We start from the raw sequence: 19,899 nt of genomic DNA, 5'->3' as shown, positions 1-19,899 counted from the left end.
GAAAGCAGTAATAGGCGCCACAATGGTGGAAAAGTCTCGTATAAACTTTCGGTAATAATTGGCGAACCCTAAGAACCTCTGGACCCCTTTGAGGGTTAAGGGTACCGGCCAATTCTGGATTGCTTGTAGTTTCTCAGGATCCATCTCTAGTCCGGAACCGGACACAATGTACCCTAGAAACGGAATGGACTTGACTTCAAAGACGCATTTCTCTAATTTGCAATAGAGATGATTGACACGGAGACGGGACAGAACCTCCTTTACCCAAAAACGATGTTCCTCTAAATTGTTGGCAAAAATGAGGATATCGTCTAGATAGACCACGACATGACGGTATAGAATGTCTCTGAAGATCTCATTGACGAAATGCTGGAAGACAGCTGGAGCATTGCTCAATCCGAAGGGCATGACGAGGTACTCATAATGACCGTCACGGGTGTTAAATGCGGTCTTCCACTCGTCACCCTCACGGATCCGGATGAGATTGTATGCACCTCTCAAGTCCAGCTTTGTAAAGATGGTAGCTCCGCTAACTCTGTCAAAGAGCTCAGTAATCAGGGGTAAAGGATAGCGGTTCTTAATGGTAATGTCGTTCAAACCTCTGTAGTCGATGCACGGCCGCAGACCACCATCTTTCTTTTTTACAAAAAAGAAGCCTGCGCCGGCTGGAGAAGAAGAAGGTCGAATGAACCCCTTTGCTAGGTTCTCTTTAATGTATTCCTCCATAGAATGCGTCTCGGGCAGAGACAACGGATAAGTTCGGCCTCGAGGTGGAACCTTCCCTGGAACGAGATCAATCGGGCAGTCCCATTCTCTATGAGGAGGAAGGATATCAGCAGAAGCTTTACTGAACACATCCGTGAAATCTTGATATGGAGGAGGTGGAACATCAGACGACCTGGGGGAGGAAGAACAGACAGGCAACACTTTAAACAAACATGTCTCAGCACAGGAGGGACCCCATGCCAGGATTTGCGTAGTCGTCCAATCAATTGTAGGATTGTGAAGACGGAGCCATGGAAGGCCCAGGACCACAGGATGTGTGGCTCTTGGAATCACTAAAAGTGAAATAAGTTCGGAATGAAGAACTCCCACTCTCAGACGAACTGGTAGAGTCCTTAGAGCAATAACTGTATCAAAAATTTTACTGCCATCCACGGCAGTTAAGGAAAAGGAGGAAGGAAGTCTCTCGGTGGGTAGGGACCACCGTTTAACATAGGCTTCGGTAATAAAGTTCCCAGCTGCTCCGGAATCCAGGAGGGCAATGACGTTCTGATAACGTTGAGCAACTTGAAGCGAGACTGGGAGATTACAATCTTGAGGAGATGGAGAGGAGATCATTACTCCTAGCCGGCCCTCTCCTTGACGAGCTAGGACTTGGAGTCCCGGACGTTTGGGACAGGCATTAATGGTGTGAGATGGAGCTGCACAATAAAGACAGAGAGACTCGGAGAGACGTCTTCGGTGCTCAGCAGGAGTTAAACGGGAACGGCCAATTTGCATAGGTTCATCTTTAGTTGGTGACAGTTGGCGAGGAGGAGGAGCAGAAGATTTTGGAGCAGATGATCTTCCACGCTCAGTTGCTCTCTCTCTGAAACGTAAGTCAACTTTTGTACAAAGTGAGATTAGCTCATCTAACTTGGAGGGTAAGTCTCTGGTAGCTAACTCATCTTTAATACGCTCGGATAAACCATGCCAGAATGCAGCATACAGGGCCTCGTCGTTCCATGCCAGTTCAGATGCCAGGATCTGGAACTGTATAAGATATTGTCCTACAGTATGTGATCCCTGGCGTAAACGGAGAATCTCAGTCGAAGCTGAAGTTACCCGGCCTGGCTCGTCGAAGATGCGCCTGAATGTTGACACGAATGCAGTGTAAGAAGATAGCAGGGTGTCGGACCTCTCCCATAACGGTGATGCCCAGTCAAGGGCTGAGCCACTGAGAAGTGAGATGATGTAGGCAATTTTTGTACGGTCACTGGGAAAATTGCCAGGTTGTAGCTCAAACTGAATCTCACACTGGTTGAGAAATCCCCTGCAGAATCTTGGAGATCCGTCAAATTTTGCTGGCGTTGGAAGATGAAGACGTGGAGCAGAAATGGGTAAGGTGGGTGGGGTTATAACTGGAGTCACTGTGGTTGACGCACCAGAAGCGCCTGATCCACGGAGAGTTGTCTGAATCCCATCCAGCCGAGTAGAGAGATCCTGGAGACAGCGGATGATGTGGCCCTGTGCAGCCTCCTGATGTTCTAGTCGGGCTGCCAGTTCTTGCATCGGCCTGGCCGCTTGATCCTGGTCTCCGGCTGGATTCATTAGGTCAGTGCTTACTGTCACAACTGAGGGCCTGAGCTGACGGAAGGCAGCCTCAGTTGTAGGGGCTGAGATGTACCGGAACCTGGGAGGTTGTATCAGACCCCTGGACATGTAAGTAACATGAAGAGAAACCGCCCGAAGGCGTGACCACGACAACTTGAGTAAAAGTCAATGATATTTATTTATGACAAACTCCATGCATCACAGTAGCAGTAAAAAGTAACATAAAAATCAGCAGAGAAATAATAATACAGTTCCTGGGTACTACAGGGTGGCAGGGGCCACAGAGCTCTGGTGGTATGAGACAGTTCTTATTATCTGCAAGTTGGAAAGTCCTTACCAGGCTCAACTGTAGCAATGAGGAAAGCCCAGGGTCGTACCAGCTGGTGTTCCAGGGAAAGCTGGACTGCTGTAGATAAAATGCTGCTGTGGGTACTGGTTAGAACCAGACAGATGTTGGCACGGAGTGGATACTGGCTGGAACCAGTTAAATAATAAATAAAGCTTGAGAGCGATGCAATGTAGATGAAATGTAGAATTTGAGAGCGGAGAAATAATAATACCGGTGGAGAGTGGTAAACTGCAGAAAGGACACCGGCCCTTTAAGAGAAGCTGTACACTGTTGGAAGCTAAGCTGGAAGCAGGTGATGTTGTAGCTGGAAACAGGTGAGTCCAGAATGGATCGGAGAGTCAGGCTACACCGCAGATGGAATGCTGGTGCGGGTCTCTATAGCAGAAGTCTGGAGACAGGAGCTGGAACCTGGAAGACATTCACAGAAGAGAGACAAACTGGAACTAGGTTTGACAACCAAAGCACTGACGCCTTCCTTGCTCAGGCACAACCTATTTATACCTGCAGCAAGGAAGACATTGGCTAGGCAATTATGCAAATTAATAATACTGACAACGGATTGGTAGGAATGATCAGCTGACAGAATCCAAGATGGCTGCGCCCATGCAGACACTTGGAGGGAAGTTTGGATTGTAATCCATGTGGTCTGGAAAACAGTAATGGCGGCGCCGGCCACCGGAGACAGGAGACGCCAGGCTGACAGATGCACATCCGACCACGCGGACACAGCGGAGGCCGCGGCTGACGTAATCGCCACTCTGAATGCAGAAGCTCAGGGACGGCGGCGGAGGCCGCGGGAGACGCCATGCCAGATGTATAAGGCGTTACTGTGACTGCGTCCAGAGAGACAGGAGAGGATGCGGGAATGTGCACATCAGGATAACAGATGGGATCCGGTCCTGGAGCGCTGAGCCAGCCTTAGGAGGCATCTGATAGGTAAGAAATGGCGTCCAGATACCCGGATCGTGACAGCACCCCCCCCTTTAGGAGTGGCCCCAGGACACTTCTTTGGCTTTTGAGGAAACTTGGAATGGAATCTCCAGACCAAGGCAGGAGCATGGACATCAGAAGCATTGGTCCATGAACGTTCCTCAGGGCCATAACCCTTCCAGTCAATAAGATACTGAAGTTGACCGTAACGGTGACGTGAGTCCAAGATCTTGGCTACTTCATACTCAACGCCTCGTTGAGTTTGGACTTTCGGAGTTGGAGGAAGTGAGGAATGAAACCGATTCAAGATTAGCGGTTTCAACAGGGAAACATGGAATGTCCTGGGTATCTTTAAGAAGGGAGGCAAGTGGAGTCTGTAAGCAACAGGATTGATGACTTGATCAATTTTAAAAGGACCGATGTAGCGAGGTGCAAACTTCATACTGGGAACTCTTAACCTCAAATTCTTCGTGGATAACCATACCCGATCACCCACCTTGAGAGCAGGAACTGCTCGACGCTTCTTATCCGCAAACTTCTTGTACCTGAACGATGCCTTGAGCAGAGCTGATCGTACGCTCTTCCAGATATTGGCAAACTGATGCAAGGTGATATCCACTGCGGGAACAGAAGTTGCTGGAAGCGGTTGGAACTCAGGGACTTTAGGGTGGAATCCAAAGTTGGTGAAGAATGGTGTTGAAGAAGATGAAGAATGATACTGGTTGTTATGACAGAACTCGGCCCAGGGAAGTAATTGAACCCAGTCATCTTGAGAGGAGGACACATAGATGCGGAGGAAGGACTCCAAGTCCTGATTCACCCTCTCAGTTTGACCATTGGTCTGAGGATGGTAAGCCGTGGAAAACTTTAGCTTGACTTGGAGGGCTTGACATAAACTTCGCCAGAATTTGGCTGTGAATTGAACTCCTCGATCTGAGATAATTTCTTCTGGAAGACCGTGGAGTCGAAAGATCTCTTGTATGAATACTTGAGCCAACTTGGAAGCTGACGGAAGACCGGTGAGAGGAATGAAGTGTGCCATCTTGGTGAACCGGTCAACTACCACCCAGATGGTATTGAACTTGTTGCACATGGGCAAATCTGTAATAAAATCCATCGACAAATGGGTCCATGGTCGACGGGGAACAGATAGTGGAACCAGTTGCCCCGCAGGCGACTGGCGGGATACTTTATGTTGAGCACACTTTGGGCAAGATGCAATAAACTCCAAAACGTCCTTTTTCAGAGTTGGCCACCAATAAGACCTAGAGATAAACTCCAGGGTTTTTTGGATACCTGTATGTCCGGCAAAGCGGGAAGCATGGGCCCAATGCATGAGCTTCTTCCTTAGTGTCGGCTTCACAAAACTTTTCCCTGATGGGGGCGTAGAGTCCATCCCTACCGTGGAGAATGCCAACGGATTTATAATAGGATGCTTGTCTGAAGACTCTGACTCATTTTCTTGCTCCCATGAGCGGGAAAGGGCATCGGCCTTGCGATTCTGAGAGCCCGGACAGAACTGGAGTTTAAAGTCGAACCTGGAAAAGAAAAGTGCCCATCTGGCCTGACGAGGGTTGAGACATTGTGCGCCTTTCAGATATAGAAGGTTCTTGTGGTCTGTAAGGATGGTGATTGAATGAGAAGCTCCCTCCAACAGATATCTCCACTCCTCTAGAGCGAGCTTGATGGCTAGCAACTCCTGGTCGCCAATGGCATAGTTGCGCTCCGCTGGAGAGAACTTCCGTGAGAAGAAACTGCAAGGATGTAAATGGCCATCTTTAGCCCTCTGAGATAACACCGCTCCTACTCCAACGGAGGAGGCATCCACCTCTAGGATGAAAGGAGAGTCGATGTCAGGCTGTTTCAGGACAGGCGCAGAGATGAACCTCTGTTTTAAAAGATGAAAAGCTTGCATGGCTTCTTCAGACCACTTGGACGGGTTAGCACCCTTCTTGGTGAAAGCAGTAATAGGCGCCACAATGGTGGAAAAGTCTCGTATAAACTTTCGGTAATAATTGGCGAACCCTAAGAACCTCTGGACCCCTTTGAGGGTTAAGGGTACCGGCCAATTCTGGATTGCTTGTAGTTTCTCAGGATCCATCTCTAGTCCGGAACCGGACACAATGTACCCTAGAAACGGAATGGACTTGACTTCAAAGACGCATTTCTCTAATTTGCAATAGAGATGATTGACACGGAGACGGGACAGAACCTCCTTTACCCAAAAACGATGTTCCTCTAAATTGTTGGCAAAAATGAGGATATCGTCTAGATAGACCACGACATGACGGTATAGAATGTCTCTGAAGATCTCATTGACGAAATGCTGGAAGACAGCTGGAGCATTGCTCAATCCGAAGGGCATGACGAGGTACTCATAATGACCGTCACGGGTGTTAAATGCGGTCTTCCACTCGTCACCCTCACGGATCCGGATGAGATTGTATGCACCTCTCAAGTCCAGCTTTGTAAAGATGGTAGCTCCGCTAACTCTGTCAAAGAGCTCAGTAATCAGGGGTAAAGGATAGCGGTTCTTAATGGTAATGTCGTTCAAACCTCTGTAGTCGATGCACGGCCGCAGACCACCATCTTTCTTTTTTACAAAAAAGAAGCCTGCGCCGGCTGGAGAAGAAGAAGGTCGAATGAACCCCTTTGCTAGGTTCTCTTTAATGTATTCCTCCATAGAATGCGTCTCGGGCAGAGACAACGGATAAGTTCGGCCTCGAGGTGGAACCTTCCCTGGAACGAGATCAATCGGGCAGTCCCATTCTCTATGAGGAGGAAGGATATCAGCAGAAGCTTTACTGAACACATCCGTGAAATCTTGATATGGAGGAGGTGGAACATCAGACGACCTGGGGGAGGAAGAACAGACAGGCAACACTTTAAACAAACATGTCTCAGCACAGGAGGGACCCCATGCCAGGATTTGCGTAGTCGTCCAATCAATTGTAGGATTGTGAAGACGGAGCCATGGAAGGCCCAGGACCACAGGATGTGTGGCTCTTGGAATCACTAAAAGTGAAATAAGTTCGGAATGAAGAACTCCCACTCTCAGACGAACTGGTAGAGTCCTTAGAGCAATAACTGTATCAAAAATTTTACTGCCATCCACGGCAGTTAAGGAAAAGGAGGAAGGAAGTCTCTCGGTGGGTAGGGACCACCGTTTAACATAGGCTTCGGTAATAAAGTTCCCAGCTGCTCCGGAATCCAGGAGGGCAATGACGTTCTGATAACGTTGAGCAACTTGAAGCGAGACTGGGAGATTACAATCTTGAGGAGATGGAGAGGAGATCATTACTCCTAGCCGGCCCTCTCCTTGACGAGCTAGGACTTGGAGTCCCGGACGTTTGGGACAGGCATTAATGGTGTGAGATGGAGCTGCACAATAAAGACAGAGAGACTCGGAGAGACGTCTTCGGCGCTCAGCAGGAGTTAAACGGGAACGGCCAATTTGCATAGGTTCATCTTTAGTTGGTGACAGTTGGCGAGGAGGAGGAGCAGAAGATTTTGGAGCAGATGATCTTCCACGCTCAGTTGCTCTCTCTCTGAAACGTAAGTCAACTTTTGTACAAAGTGAGATTAGCTCATCTAACTTGGAGGGTAAGTCTCTGGTAGCTAACTCATCTTTAATACGCTCGGATAAACCATGCCAGAATGCAGCATACAGGGCCTCGTCGTTCCATGCCAGTTCAGATGCCAGGATCTGGAACTGTATAAGATATTGTCCTACAGTATGTGATCCCTGGCGTAAACGGAGAATCTCAGTCGAAGCTGAAGTTACCCGGCCTGGCTCGTCGAAGATGCGCCTGAATGTTGACACGAATGCAGTGTAAGAAGATAGCAGGGTGTCGGACCTCTCCCATAACGGTGATGCCCAGTCAAGGGCTGAGCCACTGAGAAGTGAGATGATGTAGGCAATTTTTGTACGGTCACTGGGAAAATTGCCAGGTTGTAGCTCAAACTGAATCTCACACTGGTTGAGAAATCCCCTGCAGAATCTTGGAGATCCGTCAAATTTTGCTGGCGTTGGAAGATGAAGACGTGGAGCAGAAATGGGTAAGGTGGGTGGGGTTATAACTGGAGTCACTGTGGTTGACGCACCAGAAGCGCCTGATCCACGGAGAGTTGTCTGAATCCCATCCAGCCGAGTAGAGAGATCCTGGAGACAGCGGATGATGTGGCCCTGTGCAGCCTCCTGATGTTCTAGTCGGGCTGCCAGTTCTTGCATCGGCCTGGCCGCTTGATCCTGGTCTCCGGCTGGATTCATTAGGTCAGTGCTTACTGTCACAACTGAGGGCCTGAGCTGACGGAAGGCAGCCTCAGTTGTAGGGGCTGAGATGTACCGGAACCTGGGAGGTTGTATCAGACCCCTGGACATGTAAGTAACATGAAGAGAAACCGCCCGAAGGCGTGACCACGACAACTTGAGTAAAAGTCAATGATATTTATTTATGACAAACTCCATGCATCACAGTAGCAGTAAAAAGTAACATAAAAATCAGCAGAGAAATAATAATACAGTTCCTGGGTACTACAGGGTGGCAGGGGCCACAGAGCTCTGGTGGTATGAGACAGTTCTTATTATCTGCAAGTTGGAAAGTCCTTACCAGGCTCAACTGTAGCAATGAGGAAAGCCCAGGGTCGTACCAGCTGGTGTTCCAGGGAAAGCTGGACTGCTGTAGATAAAATGCTGCTGTGGGTACTGGTTAGAACCAGACAGGTGTTGGCACGGAGTGGATACTGGCTGGAACCAGTTAAATAATAAATAAAGCTTGAGAGCGATGCAATGTAGATGAAATGTAGAATTTGAGAGCGGAGAAATAATAATACCGGTGGAGAGTGGTAAACTGCAGAAAGGACACCGGCCCTTTAAGAGAAGCTGTACACTGTTGGAAGCTAAGCTGGAAGCAGGTGATGTTGTAGCTGGAAACAGGTGAGTCCAGAATGGATCGGAGAGTCAGGCTACACCGCAGATGGAATGCTGGTGCGGGTCTCTATAGCAGAAGTCTGGAGACAGGAGCTGGAACCTGGAAGACATTCACAGAAGAGAGACAAACTGGAACTAGGTTTGACAACCAAAGCACTGACGCCTTCCTTGCTCAGGCACAACCTATTTATACCTGCAGCAAGGAAGGCATTGGCTAGGCAATTATGCAAATTAATAATACTGACAACGGATTGGTAGGAATGATCAGCTGACAGAATCCAAGATGGCTGCGCCCATGCAGACACTTGGAGGGAAGTTTGGATTGTAATCCATGTGGTCTGGAAAACAGTAATGGCGGCGCCGGCCACCGGAGACAGGAGACGCCAGGCTGACAGATGCACATCCGACCACGCGGACACAGCGGAGGCCGCGGCTGACGTAATCGCCACTCTGAATGCAGAAGCTCAGGGACGGCGGCGGAGGCCGCGGGAGACGCCATGCCAGATGTATAAGGCGTTACTGTGACTGCGTCCAGAGAGACAGGAGAGGATGCGGGAATGTGCACATCAGGATAACAGATGGGATCCGGTCCTGGAGCGCTGAGCCAGCCTTAGGAGGCATCTGATAGGTAAGAAATGGCGTCCAGATACCCGGATCGTGACACAAGTATCCAGATAAATAATGATAAACAATGGGTGCCTTAGTCAGGTAACTTCCACAACGCAGTTATGTTACCCTAATAGTCCAGCACAGACTCGGCACTCCCATTAACAAACAGACCTTGGTCCGGTGCCCTCATAACTGCATTGCAGCAGTGCATATAGAGTTCTTATCAGCGGCACACAGGACACAATCACAGAAGCATTAGGTGATGGTCAACGTTTCAAACCTTTACTGGTTTTTCGTCAGGATACAAATAGCATATAAAAACAAGTGACTTACCTATATACCCGCCACCATACACGTGTGGGACCCGCTCTCCAGCGCCAGATGCAGCTTCCGGGTTCGGACGCCCGCCCATGACGTCAACGCACGTCCGTGCGCTTGTTGTCATGGTGATTTAAAACACCACTGTGACAGTACACTGAAATACATATACCGAATGAAACATAAATCAATCGATCACAAGACACTTAAAGAGTTGTTATAAACAGTATACTGGTTGTTTTACAGAAAACAGTACAGAGTACAGGAAACGCTGATTAAGTTCATAGTCACTAGGGTTATTGTATTTCCAAAGTTACTACCACTAGATTTAAATTACATGGAGCAGCAAATCCGTCACTATATTAAATTAATTCAAGTAAAGCAAGCTTGTGGTAACATCTCATTTAGCCCCCTGGGTGCTATCACATCTAATTTATTAATCCAAAAGGATTCCTTCCTCAGGAGCAGTTTACCCCGATCACCTCCTCTACGTAGAGGGGGGATATGATCTATCATACGATATTTCAGGCTAGTTAGGCTATGTTTAGCCTCAACGAAATGCCTCGCCACTGGTTGATCCTTGGTCCCACCTGCTAGAGCTGCCCTAATTGCCGACCTATGAAGGGTCATGCGCTCCTTGAATTTCCTGATAGTTTTGCCTATGTATGATAGCCCACAAGGGCAAATTAATTGATAGATTACATAGGTACTCTCACACGTTAGGCGATGTCTAATACAATATTTTTTACCGGAATGTGGGTGACAAAATGAATCACCTGTCAGTAAAAAACCACACGTGGTACAGGTGCACTTGAAGCAACCATTTTTGGCCTGGGGTAAAAAGGTTTTTACATTGCTAGGTATTGTGCCGGGTAAATCTGTCTTCACGAGGATGTCTCTAAGATTACTCCCACGTGAATAACAATGCATGAGAGAGTGATCAGAGATTCCCAAGTCACGATCACTTTTAACTATCGTCCATAGTTTGCTAGAGGTTTTTTTGGTGATAAAAGATCCTTCATTGAATTTGTTAACCCATGTTATTTTATTAGATCTACTTTGGGACTCTTTCTTTTCAAGTAGATCTTCTCTATTGAACGAAAGAACCTTATTCAAGGAGCGCATGACCCTTCATAGGTCGGCAATTAGGGCAGCTCTAGCAGGTGGGACCAAGGATCAACCAGTGGCGAGGCATTTCATTGAGGCTAAACATAGCCTAACGAGCCTGAAATATCGTATGATAGATCATATCTACGTAGAGGAGGTGATCGGGGTAAACTGCTCCTGAGGAAGGAATCCTTTTGGATTAATAAATTAGATGTGATAGCACCCAGGGGGCTAAATGAGATGTTACCACTAGCTTGCTTTACTTGAATTAATTTAATATAGTGACGGATTTGCTGCTCCATGTAATTTAAATCTAGTGGTAGTAACTTTGGAAATACAATAACCCTAGTGACTATGAACTTGATCAGCGTTTCCTGTACTCTGTACTGTTTTCTGTAAAACAACCAGTATACTGTTTATAACAACTCTTTAAGTGTCTTGTGATCGATTGATTTATGTTTCATTCGGTATATGTATTTCAGTGTACTGTCACAGTGGTGTTTTAAATCACCATGACAACAACGCACGGACGTGCGTTGACGTCATGGGCAGGCGCCCGAACCCGGAAGCTGCATCTGGCGCCGGAGAGCGGGTCCCACACGTGTATGGTGGCGGGTATATAGGTAAGTCACTTGTTTTTATATGCTATTTGTATCCTGACGAAAAACCAGTAAAGGTTTGAAATGTTGACCATCACCTAATGCTTCTGTGATTGTGTCCTGTGTGCCGCTGATGAGAACTCTATATGCACTGCTGCAATGCAGTTATGAGGGCACCGGACCAAGGTCTGTTTGTTAATGGGAGTGCCGAGTCTGTGCTGGACTATTAGGGTAACATAACTGCGTTGTGGAAGTTACCTGACTAAGGCACCATTGTTTATCATTATTTATCTGGATACTTGCTGGCATCTCTCTATGTGTGGAAGCTGATGCCTGTTTCTGTGTTGACACTGAAAGTGTTATCTACCAATCTGAAGCATTGATCAGTTGATTGTACTGCAATATCTTTCATTGAATATGGCTGAAAAAGTGGATACTGACGCTGATCTGTTTAACCCTTTACTGATCTCAGCTAATGAAATATTCAGTTATTCTGAGGCTGAGACTGATGGGATTCTAGTGAAGGAACAACTGTGTGATGCAACAGAATCACTGCCAGCAGATTTAATTTTTAAAGAGCTTCTCTTTTTGAAGAAAAAGGCTATAGATTTTCACTTGCATGCAGTGTGTTTAAGTGACTATTTCAGATCTAAGCAGATCCCACGGGGGTTCCGTGTAAAAAACTGCCCGACCATAGGCAGATATGATCCCATTTTTTGCCAGAAGTGGACGGGAATTATGAACAAATGCTCATTTGATCTGATACTTCTAGTTATTGATCAATCAAAAAAGGAGGAATCACGTTTAAAAGAGAAAATCTCCGCGTATGAGGATCTCCATTTAGAGACATTACAGTCAGAAAAAGATCAGGACTGGATTAATAAATTAAATCAACAAGTGGCACAACACAAAAAAGATCTGATCAAATTTAAAAGGGAAAAGCTCAATAAAGTCAAACAGGACTATGAAAATCACCAGGTCTACCAATGGCTCTCTGGTGGTAGAGGTCCTAATGCTAACAGAAATGAGCGGAAAAAAACATTCTTCAGGAGGAACAGATTCCCTGAAAAATTAGACACGGATTCCTCCAATGATCCTGGTTCATCTAGGAGTGACTCGGATGCACCAAGACCATCTACCTCAAGAAGACGTGGGCAAAAAATCCCTTTAGGGGTAACAACCCGAACCAAGGCAGGCATAGGAGATTCAACCGACGGGGTGGACAAGGGCGAAGAAGCAGTGAGTGGAAACAAGCCTCCAATCGTCAAAAACAAGAAGAAATGATCTTCAACTTGTCGTCGTATGATCTGAGTGATGTTGAGAAACAGGTCTTGATAAAAGGTTTATCCTTTATTCCGTCTGTCCAGTTTGATGATTTAAGGTGGAAGGCTGAGAAATACCAGCTGCAGCGAAGTTTGAAATTGAAAGAATTTTTCAACAAAAATAAAAGTGCAGTGACCAAGTACGATGATACTCACCATGTTTTTCCAGAAAAATTGAAACAATTCCGTAAGAAATCATCATTTGAACCGAATTCATCCAATGCGTCTATTCGAACATTTATGAGATTATTGGACTTAGAGTCATCAGAAAATTTAACTAAAGTGCCTTATCACAATAATCTCACTAAAGAGCAGCAGTTTGCACTCCGCTCTTTATCAGATAATAAAGAGTTAATTATCCGCTCAGCGGACAAGGGCGGTGGCATTGTGTTGCAAGATCTTGATGATTATAGAAAGGAGTTATATAGACACCTAAATGATCAGCATGTTTATGTCAAACTCAGGGGTGACCCGACTGCTACATTTAAAAGAGAATTGATGCAGAGAATCTGGGCATGTGATTCTAAGCTTATCACGTCTGAGATGATGGAGGTTATGATTCCTGAATTCCCTATTACACCCATTATGTATACGTTACCTAAAATACACAAGGGTATCAACCCCCCGCCAGGTCGCCCCATCATCTCAGCTCGTGGTTCCTTGTTTCAACCCTCTGCTGTGTTTGTTGATTCCATATTGCAGCCAATTGTACAAAAACATGAGCACTTTCTCCTAGATACAACATCCCTGCTGAACAAGCTTCTGTTATTACCACCTCTTCCAGATGAATTGTGTCTCATTACGGCGGATGTATCAAGCTTGTATACAGTTATACCGCATAGTGATGGCTTAACCGCCACCAGGGGTTTACTAAGCAGGGATGGTGCTCTGGATATTGCTCACATTGATATTATAATTAATCTTCTTGAAATCTTGTTGACTAAGAATTTCTTTATGGTAGAGGGCATGTATTATCTGCAGACAACCGGGTGTGCCATGGGTTCTGCCATGGCACCGGCGTATGCAAATACCTACATGTTTTCCATAGAAGATCAGATTTTCTTTCAGGACACTGCAATTAAGTCCAAAATATTCTTTTATACTCGTTTTATAGACGACCTATTGATTTTTTGGAGTGGTACTAGAGAGGAATTTGTAAGGGTTATGGAGGATCACAATAGTAGCGGTTCCCCAGTAAAATTTACCTACACTAAGAGTCAGTCTAATATTAATTTTCTGGATGTATCTATTGGTAAGCTGGATGACAAAATCTCTACTACAGTGTTTGTTAAAGACACTGATCGGAATTCGATGCTACACTACAGTAGCTGCCACCCTAGATCATTGAAAATGGGTCTTCCCTATTCCCAGATGATTCGCATCTATAGAATTAATTCTAACCGGGAATCTGCTATAACTCAGATCGATTCATTTATCGACAAATGTTCTGCTCGAGGATATAAACGGAAGTTCTTGGTAGATACAAAAAATAAGGTTCTTTCGTTCAATAGAGAAGATCTACTTAAAAAGAAAGAGTCCCAAAGTAGATCTAATAAAATAACATGGGTTAACAAATTCAATGAAGGATCTTTTATCACCAAAAAAACCTCTAGCAAACTATGGACGATAGTTAAAAGTGATCGTGACTTGGGAATCTCTGATCACTCTCTCATGCATTGTTATTCACGTGGGAGTAATCTTAGAGACATCCTCGTGAAGACAGATTTACCCGGCACAATACCTAGCAATGTAAAAACCTTTTTACCCCAGGCCAAAAATGGTTGCTTCAAGTGCACCTGTACCACATGTGGTTTTTTACTGACAGGTGATTCATTTTGTCACCCACATTCCGGTAAAAAATATTATATTAGACATCGCCTAACGTGTGAGAGTACCTATGTAATCTATCAATTAATTTGCCCTTGTGGGCTATCATACATAGGCAAAACTATCAGGAAATTCAAGGAGCGCATGACCCTTCATAGGTCGGCAATTAGGGCAGCTCTAGCAGGTGGGACCAAGGATCAACCAGTGGCGAGGCATTTCGTTGAGGCTAAACATAGCCTAACGAGCCTGAAATATCGTATGATAGATCATATCCCCCCTCTACGTAGAGGAGGTGATTGGGGTAAACTGCTCCTGAGGAAGGAATCCTTTTGGATTAATAAATTAGATGTGATAGCACCCAGGGGGCTAAATGAGATGTTACCACTAGCTTGCTTTACTTGAATTAATTTAATATAGTGGCGGATTTGCTGCTCCATGTAATTTAAATCTAGTGGTAGTAACTTTGGAAATACAATAACCCTAGTGACTATGAACTTGATCAGCGTTTCCTGTACTCTGTACTGTTTTCTGTAAAATAACCAGTATACTGTTTATAACAACTCTTTAAGTGTCTTGTGATCGATTGATTTATGTTTCATTCGGTATATGTATTTCAGTGTACTGTCACAGTGGTGTTTTAAATCACCATGACAACAAGCGCACGGACGTGCGTTGACGTCATGGGCGGGCGCCCGAACCCGGAAGCTGCATCTGGCGCCGGAGAGCGGGTCCCACACGTGTATGGTGGCGGGTATATAGGTAAGTCACTTGTTTTTATATGCTATTTGTATCCTGACGAAAAACCAGTAAAGGTTTGAAACGTTGACCATCACCTAATGCTTCTGTGATTGTGTCCTGTGTGCCGCTGATGAGAACTCTATATGCACTGCTGCAATGCAGTTATGAGGGCACCGGACCAAGGTCTGTTTGTTAATGGGAGTGCCGAGTCTGTGCTGGACTATATATATATATATATATATATATATATATATTTTTATATATATATATATATATATATATATACATACAATCCCTATAGGTAGATTATTTCTGTCTTGGTCCAAAGATACGTGAACTACAATACTATATGCAAACTAACAAAAACAAATGTTAACAATTGATGCTCTTGACTTGATCTACAATTCTTACCAGTCTTAAGGCCCCCATCCACTAGTGCGATATTGCCTGTTTTTATGCAATTGAGACAAATTCCTGAGATGGATAGCATGAAAAGTGTCACATTGCATGTCCTTTTCCTGCGATTGCCATACAAGGTGCGCTCCCGTGTGTCTCCCATCGCAATCACAGATCACACGTGCTGCACGTAATATTTATCTCAATCACATGGAAATAGGTGCACATCGCAGTGCTTTTGAACACTAGCGATCTGGTCGCAGGCGATTGATCTCAGAAGTCTCTAGACTGGCAGCTTGGACACTCCCATACACACTCCCAGCAGCAGCAGCAGATCGTGAAAGCACACTGCTACTACTTGTGATTCCGGATTCCAAACGGACTGCAATCTGATTGCAAGTGAGTACCAGCACCCAGCATCTGCACCAATCACACTAGCTCCAAAGTATTGCTTGCAAACACTGTCCACCACTATTTAAATCACTATACACTGCCCACCTCCACCCAAACCCCGTAACATGTATCCTGTTTGGGTCTCAGCTTCTCCTAAAGTGTTTATAGAACCTGTTGGTGCCCATCCTCATTACCTCCACTGTACCTCTATTGTGGCCCACAATAGAGGCTGTGCCAAAGTGTTCAGTGAACCTGTTGGTGGTAATTAATGACACATTTATTTCCATACAAACTTTATTTTTAATATTTTTTACAAAATTAACCATAAAGAACAACATTTCTACATAACCAAGTAATAAAACAAAAACTAAATTTTGCCTGGATCCTTTTTTCAGATATGTCTCTTGACACTGGCTTCTTTGAGCTGGTACAGTCCAAGAAATGCTTGTGGAAAGTCAATTCCAAGGAGTACGCCAATAAGGTCAAACGCCTTTCTGCCAACGAGGAGCTGGTAGAATTTAGCAAGCCATTCTTTGCAGCAGCTGAGGTGGAGTGAGTAAAAAAAAATGGCATAACCTCCGCGTAATCTACAAAAAAGAATTTAAAAAAATGGAGGATTCGAAGCGGTCCGGGGCAGGCACAGACGAAATCTATACGCCTACATTATGGTATTACAGTCTGATGTCCTTCCTAAATGAGCCAGAACTAACATGGACTGGATTCTCCTCCATCCCATGGGCAGGTGCAGCGGAGAGTGAAACGGGTGAAGCTTCGCTGGCTGCATCTGTAAATATTTAGTCATTGTCACTTTAATTGTTAACCTTGGCCCCATTCCACCACACAACACACTCCACTCATGGTACGTTATTGCATTCTCCTGCCAGTGGACTGCGCCTACACCATTAAAATAGGCCAGGTACTCCTCCCTCACCTGGTTTGCACAAGTAGTCCCGTGGCGAGGAGAGGAGGTGCTTGCAGGGAAGTCATAGGTGAATCCTCCTATATCTCATCCGGTGCTGCTACTGTGACGATTGACCTATGCTGGCTTGTTTGGCTGCGCAGAAAATTATGGAGGACACAGCATGCAGTCACCACCCAGTCTATTTTGTCCACACTGAGGTTGATTGTGGTGAGGAAGATCCGAAAGCGGTTAGACAGTATTCCAAAAGTGTTCTCCACAATACGCCGTGCCCTTGATAGTCTATAGTTAAAGATCGTCTTCTCCTTACATAGCTTTCTTTGGGAATAGGGCTTAATGAAGTGTACGTGGAGTGCAAAGGCCTCATCCACCGCAAAAATAAAATTGTGGGCGTGTGTTGTTTCTCCTCTAGATGGCAAGTTCATCATGTTTGAGATAAGTCTCTCATAAAAGGCAGTGCTCTTTAGGGAGCCACCGACTGAGGCCTGGCCATTCTTACCAACATCAATGAAGATAAACTTGTAGTTTGCATTTACCACTGCCATCAGAACGATGCTAAAGTACCCCTTGTAATTGTAGTACATCGATCCACTGTCGACAGGTGGGTTAATGCAGATGTGTTTCCCATCAATGGATCCACCACAATTAGGGAAATTCCACCTAGTTTCAAACTCCTGGCCGATGGCTTGCCACTCTTCAACACTTAAATAGGCAAATATAGTGGTGGATGCACAATTAGCTTATACCCCTTTTCCACTAGCTTTTAAAACACGGGTAAATGCGCGGGGGCGCACATTTACCTTTGTTTTTCCCTAGTGGAAAAGGGTCCCCCTGCAAATTCCCGGATCAAGTGATCCGGGAATCCTACCCTGGTAGCTTGCCGGGTTGAACACATGTTCAACCCGGTAAGCTGTGTAGTGTGAATGGGAGCCGCGTCGAGGCGACATGGCTCCCGTTCAGTGTATGGGAGGGCGATGCTGGGAGGGAGATGATATGATCTCCCAAGCGCCACCCCTGCCACGTCACCAACTCGGCAATATGCCGGGTTGGTGAGCGCTGTCTAAAAGGGGTCTGTAGCACGGGTCGCAGCCATGTCAGGCAACACGACTGCGACCCGTGCTATAGTGGAAAAGGGGTATTAGTGATATCATTCAGGTGTTTGAAAGGGAGGGGTAGATATATGTAACCGAGATCTGTGAATTCTAAGATATTGTATGGGATTTAAATTTGGTTACTGCTATCATTCAGGGTGCTGGGGGAAACAAAATGTGTTTTTTTTCTCACTCTTCAACACTTGGAGGGAACTAGGGAAAAAACAAATAAAAAATTACCTCATGTTAAGTTAACTGTTTGTCTTTTTACTAGTGATGTGCACCGGAAATTTTTCGGGTTTTGTGTTTTGGGTTTGGGTTCGGTTCCGCGGCCGTGTTTTGGATTCGGACGCGTTTTGGCAAAACCTTACCGAAAATTTTTTGTCGGATTCGGGTGTGTTTTGGATTCGGGTGTTTTTTTCAAAAAACCCTCAAAAACAGCTTAAATCATAGAATTTGGGGGTCATTTTGATCCCATAGTATTATTAACCTCAATAACCATAATTTCCACTCATTTTCAGTCTATTCTGAACACCTCACACCTCACAATATTATTTTTAGTCCTAAAATTTGCGCCGAGGTCGCTGGATGGCTAAGCTAAGCGACCCAAGTGGCCGACACAAACACCTGGCCCATCTAGGAGTGGCACTGCAGTGTCAGGCAGGATGGCCCTTCAAAAAAATACTCCCCAAACAGCACATGATGCAAAGAAAAAAAGAGGCGCACCAAGGTGGCTGTGTGACTAAGCTAAGCGACACAAGTGGCCGACACAAACACCTGGCCCATCTAGGAGTGGCACTGCAGTGTCAATCAAGACAGGATGGCCCTTCCAAAAAATTGTCCCCAAACAGCACATGATGCCAAGAAAAATGAAAGAAAAAAGAGGTGCAAGATGGAATTGTCCTTGGGCCCTCCCACCCACCCTTATGTTGTATAAACAGGACATGCACACTTTAACGAACCCATCATTTCAGCGACAGGGTCTGCCACACGACTGTGACTGAAATGACTGGTTGGTTTGGGCCCCCACCAAAAAAGAAGCAATCAATCTCTCCTTGCACAAACTGGCTCTACAGAGGCAAGATGTCCATCTCATCATCATCCTCCGATTCCTCACCCCTTTCACTGTGTACATCCCCCTCCTCACAGATTATTAATTCGTCCCCACTAGAATCCACCATCTCAGGTCCCCGTGTACTTTCTGGAGGCAATTGCTGCTGGTGAATGTCTCCACGGAGGAATTGATTATAATTCATTTTAATGAACATCATCTTTTCCACATTTTCTGGAAGTAACTTCGTACGCCGATTGCTGACAAGGTGAGCGGCGGCACTAAACATTCTTTCGGAGTACACACTGGAGGGAGGGCAACTTAGGTAGAATAAAGCCAGTTTGTGCAAGGGCCTCCAAATTGCCTCTTTTTCCTGCCAGTATACATACGGACTGTCTGACGTGCCTACTTGGATGCGGTCACTCATATAATCCTCCACCATTCTTTCAATGGTGAGAGAATCATATGCAGTGACAGTAGACGACATGTCAGTAATCGTTGGCAGGTCCTTCAGTCCGGACCAGATGTCAGCACTCGCTCCAGACTGCCCTGCATCACTGCCAGCGGGTGGGCTCGGAATTCTTAGCCTTTTCCTCGCATCCCTAGTTGCGGGAGAATGTGAAGGAGGAGATGGTGACGGGTCACGTTCCGCTTGACTTGACAATTTTCTCACCAGCAGGTCTTTGAACCTCTGCAGACTTGTGTCTGCCGGAAAGAGAGATACAACGTAGGTTTTAAATCTAGGATCGAGCACGGTGGCCAAAATGTAGTGCTCTGATTTCAACAGATTGACCACCCGTGAATCCTGGTTAAGCGAATTAAGGGCTCCATCCACAAGTCCCACATGCCTAGCGGAATCGCTCTGTTTTAGCTCCTTCTTCAATGTCTCCAGCTTCTTCTGCAAAATCCTGAGGAGGGGAATGACCTGACTCAGGCTGGTAGTGTCTGAACTGACTTCACGTGTGGCAAGTTCAAAGGGTTGCAGAACCTTGCACAACGTTGAA

This window comes from Pseudophryne corroboree, chromosome 4, assembly GCF_028390025.1.
Source record: "Pseudophryne corroboree isolate aPseCor3 chromosome 4, aPseCor3.hap2, whole genome shotgun sequence".
Classification (NCBI taxonomy): Eukaryota; Metazoa; Chordata; class Amphibia; order Anura; family Myobatrachidae; genus Pseudophryne; species Pseudophryne corroboree.
Note: the sequence above shows the minus strand (reverse complement) of the source record.